This window comes from Salmo trutta, chromosome 15 (assembly GCF_901001165.1).
Source record: "Salmo trutta chromosome 15, fSalTru1.1, whole genome shotgun sequence".
Lineage (NCBI taxonomy): Eukaryota > Metazoa > Chordata > Actinopteri > Salmoniformes > Salmonidae > Salmo > Salmo trutta.
In genome coordinates this window covers 58,901,322-58,916,931 of record NC_042971.1, presented here as the reverse complement: position 1 = coordinate 58,916,931, position 15,610 = coordinate 58,901,322, and the positions used below count along the sequence as shown (strand labels likewise).

Sequence of the window (15,610 nt, the reverse complement as noted above, 5' to 3'; positions counted from 1 at the left end):
TATACACACCATCCTATATACTGTCTATACACACCATCCTATATAACTACTGTCTATACACACCATCCTATATAACTACTGTCTATACACACCATCCTATATAACTACTGTCTATACACACCATCCTATATAACTACTGTCTATACACACCATCCTATATAACTACTGTCCATACTGTCTATACACACCATCCTATATAACTACTGTCTATACACACCATCCTATATAAGTACTGTCTATAAACACCATCCTATATAACTACTGTCTATACACACCATCCTATATAACTACTGTCCATACTGTCTATACACACCATCCTATAACTACTGTCCATACTGTCTATACACACCATCCTATATAACTACTGTCTATACACACCATCCTATATAACTACTGTCTATACTGTCTATACACACCACCCTGTATAACTGCTGTCTATAAACACCATCCTATATAACTACTATCTATACACACCATCCTATATAACTACTGTCTATACACACATCCTATATAACTACTGTCTATACTGTCTATACACTCCATCCTATATAACTACTGACTATACACACCATCCTATATAACTATGTCTATACACACTCCTATATAACTACTGTCCATACTGTCTATACACACCATCCTATATAACTACTGTCTACACACCATCCTATATAACTACTGTCTATACACACCATCCTATAAACTACTGTCTATACACACCATCCTATATAACTACTGTCTATACACACCATCCTATAAACTACTGTCTATACACACCATCCTATATAACTACTGTCTATACACACATCCTGTATAACTACTGTCTATAACACCATCCTGTATAACTACTGTCTATACACACCATCCTATATAACTACTGTCTATACACACCATCCTATATAACTACTGTCTATACACACCATCCTATATAACTACTGTCTATACACACCATCCTATATAACTACTGTCTATACACACCATCCTGTATAACTACTGTCTATACACACCATCCTATATAACTACTGTCTATACACACCATCCTATATAACTACTGTCTATACACACCATCCTATATAACTACTGTCCATACTGTCTATACACACCATCCTATATAACTACTGTCCATACTGTCTATACACTCCATCCTATATAACTACTGTCCATACTGTCTATACACACCACCCTGTATAACTGCTGTCTATACACACCATGCTATATAACTACTGTCTATAAACACCATCCTATATAACTACTGTCTATACACACCATCCTATATAAATACTGTCCATACACACCATCCTGTATAACTACTGTCCATACTGTCTAAACACACCATCCTATATAACTACTGTCCATACTGTCTATACACACCACCCTGTATAACTGCTGTCTATACACACCATGCTATATAACTACTGTCTATAAACACCATCCTATATAACTACTGTCTATACACACCATCCTATATAAATACTGTCCATACACACCATCCTGTATAACTACTGTCCATACTGTCTATACACACCATCCTATATAACTACTGTCCATACTGACTATACACACCATCCTATATAACTACTGACTATACACACTTCCCTATATAACTACTGTTCATACACACCATCCTATATAACTACTGTCCATACACACCATCCTATATAACTACTGTCTATACACACCATCCTATATAACTACTGTCTATACACACCATCCTATATAACTACTATCTATACACACCATCCTATATAACTACTGTCTATACACACCATCCTATATAACTACTGTCTATACACACCATCCTATATATCTACTGTCTATACACACCATCCTATATAACTACTGTCCATACTGTCCATACACACCATCCTGTATAACTACTGTCTATACACACCACCCTGTATAACTGCTGTCTATACACACCATGCTATATAACTACTGTCTATACACACCATCCTATATAACTACTGTCCATACTGTCTATACACACCATCCTATATAACTACTGTCCATACTGACTATACACACCACCCTGTATAACTACTGTCTATACACACCATCCTATATAACTACTGTCTATACACACCATCCTATATAACTGCTGTCTATACTGACTATACACACCATCCTATATAACTACTGTCTATACACACCATCCTATATAACTACTGTCTATACACACCATCCTATATAACTACTGTCTATACACACCATCCTATATAACTGCTGTCTATACTGACTATACACACCATCCTATATAACTACTGTCTATACACACCATCCTATATAACTACTGTCTATACACACCATCCTATATAACTGCTGTCTATACTGACTATACACACCATCCTGTATAACTACTGTCTATACACACCATCCTATATAACAACTGTCCATAGTGTCTATACACACTATCCTATATAACTACTGTCTATACACACCATCCTATATAACTGCTGTCTATACTGACTATACACACCATCCTATATAACTACTGTCTATACACACTATCCTATATAACTACTGTCTATACACACCATCCTATATAACTGCTGTCTATACTGACTATACACACCATCCTATATAACTGCTGTCTATACTGACTATACACACCATCCTCTATAACTACTGTCTATACACACCATCCTATATAACAACTGTCCATAGTGTCTATACACACTATCCTATATAACTACTGTCTATACACACCATCCTATATAACTGCTGTCTATACTGACTATACACACCATCCTATATAACTACTGTCTATACACACTATCCTATATAACTACTGTCTATACACACCATCCTATATAACTGCTGTCTATACTGACTATACACACCATCCTGTATAACTACTGTCTATACACACCATCCTGTATAACAACTGTCCATAGTGTCTATACACACTATCCTATATAACTACTGTCTATACACACCATCCTGTATAACTGCTGTCTATACTGACTATACACACCATCCTATATAACTACTGTCTATACACACCATCCTATATAACTACTGTCTATACACACCATCCTATATAACTACTGTCTATACACACCATCCTATATAACTGCTGTCTATACTGACTATACACACCATCCTGTATAACTACTGTCTATACACACCATCCTATATAACAACTGTCCATAGTGTCTATACACACCATCCTATATAACAACTTTCATTAGTGTCTATACACACCATCCTATATAACTACTGTCCATACTGTCTATACACACCATCCTGTATAGCTACTGTCTATACACACCATCCAATATAACTACTGTCTATACTGTCTATACACACCATCCTATATAACTACTGTCTATACACACCATCCTATATAACTACTGACTATACACACCATCCTATATAACTACTGTCTTAACACACCATCCTATATAACTTCTGTCTATACACACCATCCTATATAACTACTGTCCATACTGTCTATACACACCATCCTATATAACTACTGTCCATACTGTCTAAACACACCATCCTATATAACTGTCTATACACACCATCCTATAACTGTCCTATACACACACCATCCTATATAACTACTGTCTATACACACCATCCTATATAACTACTGTCCATACTGTCTATACACACCATCCTATATAACTACTGTCTATACACACCATCCTATATAAGTACTGTCTATAAACACCATCCTATATAACTACTGTCCATACTGTCTATACACACCATCCTATATAACTACTGTCCATACTGTCTATACACACCATCCTATATAACTACTGTCCATACTGTCTATACACACCATCCTATATAACTACTGTCTATACACACCATCCTATATAACTACTGTCTATACCACCCATCCTATATACTAACTGTCTATACTGTCTATACACTCATCCTATATACTACTGACTATACACACCATCCTATATAACTACTGTCTATACACACCATCCTATATAACTACTGTCCATACTGTCTATACACACCATCCTATATAACTACTGTCTATACACACCATCCTATATAACTACTGTCTATACACACCATCCTATATAACTACTGTCTATACACACCATCCTATATAACTACTGTCCATACTGTCTAAACACACCATCCTATATAACTACTGTCTATACACACCATCCTATATAACTACTGTCTATACACACCATCCTATATAACTACTGTCTATACTGTCTATACACTCCATCCTATATAACTACTGACTATACACACCATCCTATATAACTACTGTCTATACACACCATCCTATATAACTACTGTCCATACTGTCTATACACACCATCCTATATAACTACTGTCTATACACACCATCCTATATAACTACTGTCTATACACACCATCCTATATAACTACTGTCTATACACACCATCCTATATAAGTACTGTCTATAAACACCATCCTATATAACTACTGTCCTAGTACACACCAGCCTATATACCTACTGTCCATACTGTCCTATACACACCATCCTATACAACTACTGTACTAAACAAACACCATCCTATATAACTGTCTTACTAACACACCATTCCTATATAACTGTCTATACACAAACCATCCTATATAACTACTGTCTATACACACACCATCCTATATAACTACTGTCCATACTGTCTATACCACACCATCCTATATAACTACTGTCTATACACACCATCCTATATAAGTACTGTCTATAAACACCATCCTATATAACTACTGTCCATACTGTCTATACACACCATCCTATATAACTACTGTCCATACTGTCTATACACACCATCCTATATAACTACTGTCCATACTGTCTATACACACCATCCTATATAACTACTGTCTATACACACCATCCTATATAACTACTGTCTATACACACCATCCTATATAACTACTGTCTATACTGTCTATACACTCCATCCTATATAACTACTGACTATACACACCATCCTAATTAACTACTGTCTATACACACCATCCTATATAAACTACTGTCCATTACTGTCTATACACACCCATCCTATATAACTACTGTCTATACACCCCATCCTATTATAAACTACTGTCTTTACACACCATCCTATTATAACTACTGTCTATACAACACCATCCTATATAACTACTGTCCATACTGTCTAAACACACCATCCTATATAACTGTCTATACAACACCATTCTATATAACTGTCTATACAACACCATCCTATATAACTACTGTCTATACACACCCATCCTATATAACTACGGTCTATACACACCCATCCTATATAACTACTGTCTATACACACCATCCTATATAACTACTGTCTATACACACCATTCTATATAACTACTGTCCATACTGTCTATACACATCATCCTATATAACTACTGTCTATACACACCATCCTATATAAGTACTGTCTATACACACCATCCTATATAACTACTGTCTATACACACCAGCCTATACAACTACTGTCCATACTGTCTATACACACCATCCTATATAACTACTGTCTATACACACCATCCTATATAACTACTGTCTATACTGTCTATACACTCCATCCTGTATAATTACTGACTATACACACCATCCTATATAACTACTGTCTATACACACCCTCCTAGAGTAAGACTACTGTCTATACACACCATCCTATATAACTACTGTCTATAAACACACCATCCTATATAACTACTGTCTATACACACCATCCTATATAACTACTGTCTATACACACCATCCTGTATAACTACTGTCTATACACACCATCCTGTATAACTACTGTCTATACACACCATCCTGTATAACTACTGTCTATACACACCATCCTATATAACTACTGTCTATACACACCATCCTATATAACTACTGTCTATACACACCATCCTATATAACTACTGTCTATACACACCATCCTGTATAACTACTGTCTATACACACCATCCTGTATAACTACTCTCTATACACACCATCCTATATAACTACTGTCCATACTGTCTATACACACCATCCTATATAACTACTGTCTATACACACCATCCTATATAACTACTGTCTATACACACCATCCTATATAAATACTGTCCATACACACCATTCTATATAACTACTGTCCATACTGTCTATACACACCATCCTATATAACTACTGTCCATACTGTCTATACATATGTTCTCTACTCTGACATTGCTCGTTCTGATATTTCTTATATTTTCTTTTAACTTTTTGTATTATGTGTGTATTGCTAGGTATTATTACTACTACACTGTTGGAGCTAGAAACACAAGCATTTCACTGCACCTGCGATTACATCTGCAAATCTGTGTACCCGACCAATAAACTTTGATTTGATTGGTTGGCAGGTGGTTGGGCATGTCAGTGTATTTGTGCGTGTGCTGCATGCAGGTGTATGCACGAGTTGTGGATGAGTAGAACTGTCTGTCTGCCTCTCTGCCTGCCTGTGTCTGTCTGCCTGTCTGTCGGCCTGTCTGTCTGCCTGCCTCTCTGCCTGTCTCTGTCTGTGTGCCTGCCTGCCTGTCTGTCTCTGTCTGTCTGCCTGCCTCTCTGTCTACCTGTCTCTCTGGCTGTCTGTTTCTCTGGCTGTCTGTCTCTCTGGCTGTCTGTCTGACTGCCTGTCTCTCTGCCTGTCTGTCTGTCTGCCTGTCTACCTGTCTGTCTCACCACATGGTTTGAATCTGCTTCCTTTCCTCTTACAACTACCGACTAACCAGGATGACCTCACGTTTGCTTTGTTGACACAGATGAGGGCACACACACACACACACACACACACACAGTAGTATTGGACCAGGAATAGGTGAGCCTCCTCTGCTGCTACTGCTAATGAAATGTAGTGAATCCATACACCAGTCGATAAAGAACCTGTCTGGAACATAATAAAACATCTGAACGGTGAGCTAGTTCTATTGAGTGGTTCCTCTCTGCTGGCTGGATCGATGGGCTGGTCTGGGTCAGAGAAGAAGGCTGCGTCCTAAATGGCAACCTTTTCCATAGTGAAGTGCACTACTTTTGACCAGGTAGTGCACTATGTAAGGAATAGGGTGCCATTCTGGTCGCATCCAAGGTGTTTCTTAATCAAAGGGTCTAGCAGCCAGCCTCGGTTCTCTGTCGTCACGGCAACCAGCCGCAGATCCATGTGTATGTCTGTTTGTCATCTCTCGTACCACTTTTTAGTTGCCATGTAGAAGTGTGTAATTAAATCTGTAGTTGTTTTGCCTGTTGGGTCTGTTGTCCATCCCCTCCCCATCCCATATGCCCTCTCCTCCCCATCACCGTCCCCCTCTCCTCCCCATCCCCCTCTCCTCCCCATCCCCCTCCCCTCTCCTCCCCATCCCCCTCTCCTCCCCATCCCCCTCCCCTCTCCTCCCCATTCCCTCTCCTCCCTCTCCCTTCCCCTCTTGCTTTGTGTCCTCTCGTGTTTTCCATCCTCGGTCATCCTCCATTCCAACACACTGTCATGCTGCTTTTAGAGGGTTGCACCACATCATCCAGGACCATCTAGACCTAACCGTGCTGCTGCCGCCCGGGGGGCAACGACTAGTCAGTACCAGGTAAAGTAGAGCCACGCCCAGGAGGAGAGGAGGAGGGTGGATAGGGAAGGGGAGGAGAGAGAAGGGAAGTGCGTCTTCATCAAGTTTTTATTAACCTTTATCCGGATGGAAACAAACACACACACACACACAAACACACACACACGGCATGATAAGTATCAGACTCATGGGAGATAACAATTGAAAAAACCTGATTAGACTATGAACCAGACTAAGAAACACTATGGTACATGTTCTGTATGTAAGTTAGAATCCACGGCATGCATAGATCATTGGCTCTGTCATGTCATTTTCTGCTGATCTATTATTCATGCTTCTATGCTTTAGTTCATTAACTAGACCAGAACAGGTTCCTGCTGAGTTATCCCCATGGCTGGTTCTTTGCTGTATATGAATAATAGGAGCAGACGGACTCCACACGTCTCCCTCAAAGCTTTTATCTTACCTACCTACTAGAATACTATACACTGATCTGACGCCCCAGGAGAGGGGACCGGCGAGGCCTCGCAGAGAGGCTGATGGATAGACATAGACATGCTGTAAATGTTCACACACACACAGCCGTCTGGAGCTCAGGACTAGATCACCTGCATCTCTTTACAACACCTCCCCCCCCAAGAGCACCAACCAAATAGCAGAAAGCTCTCCTCTCTTTTTCCCTCTTCACCTTGACTCCTGTCTCCTGCTCTCTTCTCGCTCAGCATGCTTAGTGCCTCAGGACACTGAAGCACCGTTCTAGTTTAGTCAGCATCCAAGTGTAGTCAGTCTGGATACCTATTATTATGTGTTGAATGTTAGTAACCTTTATTCATCTTTGTACATGTTAGCAACCTTTGTACATTTGCAGCTGAGTTTAAAGCCCAATAAATATTGTACGCAGAATTATTCGACTCTTTATTTAATCTCCTGCTCGATAGATCATTATTTTTCAGACAGCCATTAAAGACATCAATGTGATGCTGTTTTATTCTCTTCAGCAGAACATATTCAAGGTCTCTTATTAGAAAAGTCTCCCTTTAACCACTCAAGTGGCTTTAAAAAAAAGACACTTCTAAAATGCTCCCTCTGTTTTGATATTGCCAGACAGTGTGCTTTACAAGCTAAGAAAAGTTCCAAAACATTTGTTAAGGAAAACGTCTGTAAAAAGCAGACTTTTCATGTCTTGTTCTGATTGTTAAAAGCGTTATTAAAGCTGAAGGGTTCAGGGTTCAGACAGAGCCTTTTGTGGGAAAGTTGAAATCAAAACTACAGCAGCACCTGAACTTCTCTTTCTACCGTTTAACATGAAAAACATTTCAATTTCCTTTTCTTCAAATTGTGAATCCTTCTATTGAATATCCTCCTACAGTCTTTATGCATGGCGACTATTTTCCACTAATCCAACACTGTTTTCTCACCTCTCCACTTCCTGTCTATTTGGTGAATCCATAAGACTACTGGACAATGTGCGGTTTCTCGCCTCTGCTCATGGCTATTCAAACTATGAAACACTGTCGAGGACTGAGACTAGACCACTCAGGAACACGGAACACCTTTTGAAAAGCTATTCTGGTGTGTCTTTAGCCTTATGCTGTAAGTTGAGTGATTGTTTAGCTGAAGACAGTGTTGGACTATGTGCTGTTTCTCTCTCCTCGCCTGAGTATTGTACCATGAAACACTCTGGACACACACACAGACACACAAGATGTGTCAGGGAGGGTTGGAGCCAGGCCCGGGGTTAACGCTCATAAAGTCTTAGAATAGCATGTAACCTGGGGCCTTCAGAACTGTCAGTCCCACCCCCAGCCTGTCCTCCATTGGTCTGACACTCCCAGCATGTCCTCCATTGGTCTGACACTCCCAGCCTGTCAGTCCCTCCTCCATTGGTCTGACACTCCCAGCCTGTCCTCCATTGGTCTGACACCCCCAGCCTCTCCTCCATTGGTCTGACACCCCCAGCCTGTCCTCCATTGGTCTGACACCCCCAGCCTGTCCTCCATTGGTCTGACACTCCCAGCATGTCCTCCATTGGTCTGACACTCCCAGCCTGTCAGTCCCTCCTCCATTGGTCTGACACTCCCAGCCTGTCCTCCATTGGTCTGACACTCCCAGCATGTCCTCCATTGGTCTGACACTCCCAGCCTGTCCTCCATTGGTCTGACACTCCCAGCCTGTCCTCCATTGGTCTGACACTCCCAGCCCCTCCTCCATTGGTCTGACACTCCCAGCCCCTCCTCCATTGGTCTGACACTCCCAGCCTGTCCTCCATTGGTCTGACACTCCCAGCCCCTCCTCCATTGGTCTGACACTCCCAGCCCGTCCTCCATTGGTCTGACACTCCCAGCCCATCCTCCATTGGTCTGACACTCCCAGCCTGTCAGTCCCTCCTCCATTGGTCTGACACTCCCAGCCTGTCCTCCATTGGTCTGACACCCCCAGCCTCTCCTCCATTGGTCTGACACTCCCAGCCTGTCCTCCATTGGTCTGACACTCCCAGCCTGTCCTCCATTGGTCTGACACTCCCAGCCCCTCCTCCATTGGTCTGACACTCCCAGCCCCTCCTCCATTGGTCTGACACTCCCAGCCTGTCCTCCATTGGTCTGACACTCCCAGCCCGTCCTCCATTGGTCTGACACTCCCAGCCCGTCCTCCATTGGTCTGACACTCCCAGCCCATCCTCCATTGGTCTGACACTCCCAGCCTGTCAGTCCCTCCTCCATTGGTCTGACACTCCCAGCCTGTCCTCCATTGGTCTGACACCCCCAGCCTCTCCTCCATTGGTCTGACACTCCCAGCCTGTCCTCCATTGGTCTGACACTCCCAGCCTGTCCTCCATTGGTCTGACACTCCCAGCATGTCCTCCATTGGTCTGACACTCCCAGCCTGTCCTCCATTGGTCTGACACCCCCAGCCTCTCCTCCATTGGTCTGACACCCCCAGCCTGTCCTCCATTGGTCTGACACCCCCAGCCTGTCCTCCATTGGTCTGACACTCCCAGCATGTCCTCCATTGGTCTGACACTCCCAGCCTGTCAGTCCCTCCTCCATTGGTCTGACACTCCCAGCCTGTCCTCCATTGGTCTGACACTCCCAGCATGTCCTCCATTGGTCTGACACTCCCAGCCTGTCCTCCATTGGTCTGACACTCCCAGCCTGTCCTCCATTGGTCTGACACTCCCAGCCCCTCCTCCATTGGTCTGACACTCCCAGCCCCTCCTCCATTGGTCTGACACTCCCAGCCTGTCCTCCATTGGTCTGACACTCCCAGCCCATCCTCCATTGGTCTGACACTCCCAGCCTGTCAGTCCCTCCTCCATTGGTCTGACACTCCCAGCCTGTCCTCCATTGGTCTGACACCCCCAGCCTCTCCTCCATTGGTCTGACACTCCCAGCCTGTCCTCCATTGGTCTGACACTCCCAGCCTGTCCTCCATTGGTCTGACACTCCCAGCCCCTCCTCCATTGGTCTGACACTCCCAGCCCCTCCTCCATTGGTCTGACACTCCCAGCCTGTCCTCCATTGGTCTGACACTCCCAGCCCGTCCTCCATTGGTCTGACACTCCCAGCCCGTCCTCCATTGGTCTGACACTCCCAGCCCATCCTCCATTGGTCTGACACTCCCAGCCTGTCAGTCCCTCCTCCATTGGTCTGACACTCCCAGCCTGTCCTCCATTGGTCTGACACCCCCAGCCTCTCCTCCATTGGTCTGACACTCCCAGCCTGTCCTCCATTGGTCTGACACTCCCAGCCTGTCCTCCATTGGTCTGACACTCCCAGCATGTCCTCCATTGGTCTGACACTCCCAGCCTGTCCTCCATTGGTCTGACACCCCCAGCCTCTCCTCCATTGGTCTGACAGTAGCGACACTCACAGCTGAAAAGGTTGAGATTGTTCCGGGTGGTGGGGGATGTTTTCATGAGAAGGGAGGGCTGGAGGTTACAAAGGTTAAGGGTTGTTGGTTGTGAGAAGGACAGGAGGGGTAGATGCATGTATTTATTTGTATATTAATTTCACCTTTTTTTAAACTAGGCAAGTCAGTTAAGAACAAACTCTTATTTACAATGATGGCCTACCCCGGCCAAACCCGGACGACGCTTGGACAATTGTGCGCTGCCCTATAGGACTCCCAATCACGGCCGGATGTGATGCAGCCTGGATTTGAACCAGGTACTGCAGTGATGCCTATTGCACTGAGATGCTGTGTCTTAGACAACTGCGCCACACGGGAGCCATGTTAAAAGGGGGTCAGGTGAGGATCCCCCTCATTATGTTAAGCACTACGAGCGTCTGGGGGGGGGAACGTTACGTAAGTTCATTAAATTATTATGGTCATAATTATTGTGCAAGTGAGGGGTGAAGTAAGGTCTGTGTGTGCACGCCTGCTGCAATGTGTTTCTGCTTGTCTGGCTGAGGCCGTCAGACGTGATCGCTAAGATTCCTTTTCTCGTCCCGGGGATCTTGTCACAAAACATCTGACAGAAGGTCAGTGTGACAGACAGACAGACATGGTATTAGGCTCTTATACTAGACTAGGACCCACCACATCCACAACTATAGTCTCTGTGAAATGTACTGCTCTATATCAGAGTTGTAATGAGATGTGGATATTCAGTTATTGCTTTGATATACACTACAAAACATGAGGAACACCTGTTCTTTCCATGACATAGACTGTCCAGGTGAGTACAGGTGAAAGCTGTGATCCCTTATTGATGTCACCTGTTAAATCCACTTCAATCAGTAAAGATAAAGAAGGATTTTTAAGCCTTGAGTCAACTGAGACATGGATTATGTATGTGTGCTATTCAGAGGGTGAATGTGCAAGACAAAAGATGTGACTTTGAACAGGGTTTGGTAGTAGGTGCCAGGTGCACCGGTTTGAGTGTGTCAAGAACTGCAATGCTGCTGGGTTTTTCATGCTCATCAGTTTCCCTTGTGTGTCAAGAATGGTCCACCACCCAAAGGTCATCCATTCAAGTTGGGCCAGCATTGGGTCAACATGAGCCAGCATCCCTGTGGAACACTTTCGACACCTTGTAGATTCAACTTGAGTCTGTTCTGAGGGCAAAAGGGGTGAAACTCAGTATGAGGAAGGTGTTCCTAATGTATTGTACACCCAGTGTATTTCAAAACAACATTCATTGTGTGTGTTAGATTATAGGACATTTGTGGAGACATGGTTGTATTTAGACTGTTGTTGTGACATGTATAGCCTCTATACTGCTTGCGTGTCCTAGAAAGGCAGAGGGTTTCAATATAGTTTGATATAAACATGGTGGGTCCAGGAAGCTAGCTAGTACCTCTTACCGTTACACAGGACACCACGACTCTTCCCTGTGACCCTCATATCTACTGTCACATATCAGTTTAATAACCACCACACACACAGCACTCCCCTCCTCTACGCTAGGCTACGCTAACATAGCTCAGGGTGCTGCCTAGACCCGTAATGGCAGAAATAGCCCAGAGAAACATAACACGGTAGCAGAGCAGAGGACTGAGCACCCAGAATATTCTACTAATGGACTACTAATGAGAAGCTGTAGAGGCCGTGTAGGAGCCGGCCGTGTAGGAGGTGTAGGAGCCGGCCGTGTAGGAGGTGTAGGAGCCGGCCGTGTAGGAGGTGTAGGAGCCGGACGTGTAGGAGGTGTAGGAGCCGGCCGTGTAGGAGCCGGCCGTGTAGGAGCCGGAGGTGTAGGAGATGTAGGAGCCGGCCGTGTAGGAGGTGTAGGAGCCGGCCGTGTAGGAGGTGTAGGAGCCGGCCGTGTAGGAGGTGTAGGAGCCGGCCGTGTAGGAGGTGTAGGAGCCGGCCGTGTAGGAGCCGGCTCCTCTAGAGAATGGAATGAAGGTCATGGGGGAACGGTAGACAGTGGCAATGCAGCACTTTAAACACAGGCTGGCTGGTTGGTTGGCTGGCTATATATCACTGCAGCACTTTAAACACAGGCTGGCTGGTTGGTTGGCTGGCTATATATCACTGCAGCACTTTAAACACAGGCTGGCTGGCTGGTTGGTTGGCTATATATCACTGCAGCACTTTAAACACAGGCTGGCTGGCTGGTTGGCTGGCTATATATCACTGCAGCACTTTAAACACAGGCTGGCTGGTTGGTTGGCTGGCTATATATCACTGCAGCACTGGAAACAGGCTGGCTGGTTGGTTGGTTGGCTATATATCACTGCAGCAATGGAAACAGGCTGGCTGGTTGGTTGGCTGGCTATATATCACTGCAGCACTGGAAACAGGCTGGCTGGTTGGTTGGTTGGCTATATATCACTGCAGCACTGGAAACAGGCTGGCTGGTTGGTTGGTTGGCTATATATCACTGCAGCACTGGAAACAGGCTGGCTGGTTGGTTGGCTGGCTATATATCACTGCAGCACTGGAAACAGGCTGGCTGGTTGGTTGGTTGGCTATATATCACTGCAGCACTGGAAACAGGCTGGCTGGTTGGTTGGTTGGCTATATATCACTGCAGCACTGGAAACAGGCTGGCTGGTTGGTTGGCTGGCTATATATCACTGCAGCACTGGAAACACAGGCTGGCTGGTTGGTTGGCTGGCTATATATCACTGCAGCACTGGAAACACAGGTTGGCTGGCTGGCATTGCTGTGGCTGGGCCTGCCTGGCTGGCTGACTTGCTACGTATCACTGCAGTGCTGGAAACACAGGCTACGTCCTGGCTGGCTGGCCAATCTTTAAAGAGAAGGAGAGAGACTTGATGTGCGATTGGATTGGTCTGCTTCATGTTTTCCATATCTCTAGAGTGGGCGCGCTGTTGAAAGACGAGCAGTAGAAAGATCAGCTAGAGATATATTGGATGGTGTTGTTTAGGATGTGAAGGGTTAGAATGATGTTTGAGTGCCGTTCTAGATGGTTTGATGGTGATAGTTAAAAAAGGCATGTTGAAAAAGTCATTTTTTCAGCTGAATGTCGTAGTGTAAACTGCTACATTTCAGTCAGGTGGTTGATACCTGACAGACGACATGCTTTTACACCCCAAACAGACATGTCATGTAAAGGGCCAGCTGGTCTGAGGCTAATGAAGATAACAACAGGAAATGTTCCTAATCCTGTTGCGTCAGTCATCTCCTAGTGAAGCAAAGACCCACGTCACATGGGGACGCACCTACTGTTTATATAAACAAACAGGCATCCCTCTTCATAGCTTAAGACCTATCTGTGGGGTTGGGTTATATCATTAGTCTCTGTGGTGTTGGGTTAAATCATTAGTGTCTGTGGTGTTGGGTTATATCATTAGTCTCTGTGGTGTTGGGTTATATCATTAGTCTCTGTGGTGTTGGGTTATATCATTAGTGTCTGTGGTGTTGGGTTATATCATTAGTCTCTGTGGTGTTGGGTTATATCATTAGTGTCTGTGGTGTTGGGTTATATCATTAGTCTCTGTGGTGTTGGGTTATATCATTAGTGTCTGTGACGTTGGGTTATATCATTAGTGCCTGTGGTGTTGGGTTATATCATTAGTGTCTGTGGTGTTGGGTTATATCATTAGTGTCTGTGGTGTTGGGTTATATCATTAGTCTCTGTGGTGTTGGGTTATATCATTAGTCTCTGTGGTGTTGGGTTATATCATTAGTGTCTGTGGTGTTGGGTTATATCATTAGTGCCTGTGGTGTTGGGTTATATCATTAGTGCCTGTGGTGTTGGGTTATATCATTAGTGTCTGTGGTGTTGGGTTATATCATTAGTGTCTGTGGTGTTGGGTTATATCATTAGTGCCTGTGGTGTTGGGTTATATCATTAGTGTCTGTGGTGTTGGGCTATATCATTAGTGTCTGTGGTGTTGGGTTATATCATTACCACTAGGCTCTGATAGATCTGTGTAGCGGAGACCAGGCGTGTTAGAACAGCCAGACTGAGAGAGTGGGACTGTTACAATAGACGGTCAACAGAGAACAGACAGAGAGAGAGAGGAAGTGATGATGTCACAGGGCTGAACAGAACAGATGGGTGTGGATTCGGCCATGGTACTGTGACAGGGGTGGCTGGCTTGGTTCAGGCTTGCCAGACGGAGTAGCGTCATCTCGTCACGCTTTGCCATGTGGGTAACAGAAC

The 15,610-nt window shown here is 44.1% G+C and overlaps 1 protein-coding gene across 1 annotated transcript in view; it reads left to right on the top strand.

Annotated features, from left to right (window-relative positions):
- The window catches only part of ctif (CBP80/20-dependent translation initiation factor), a 151,754-nt gene that overhangs the window by 102,049 nt on the left and 34,095 nt on the right, over positions 1 to 15,610 (top strand). The window lies entirely within an intron of this gene.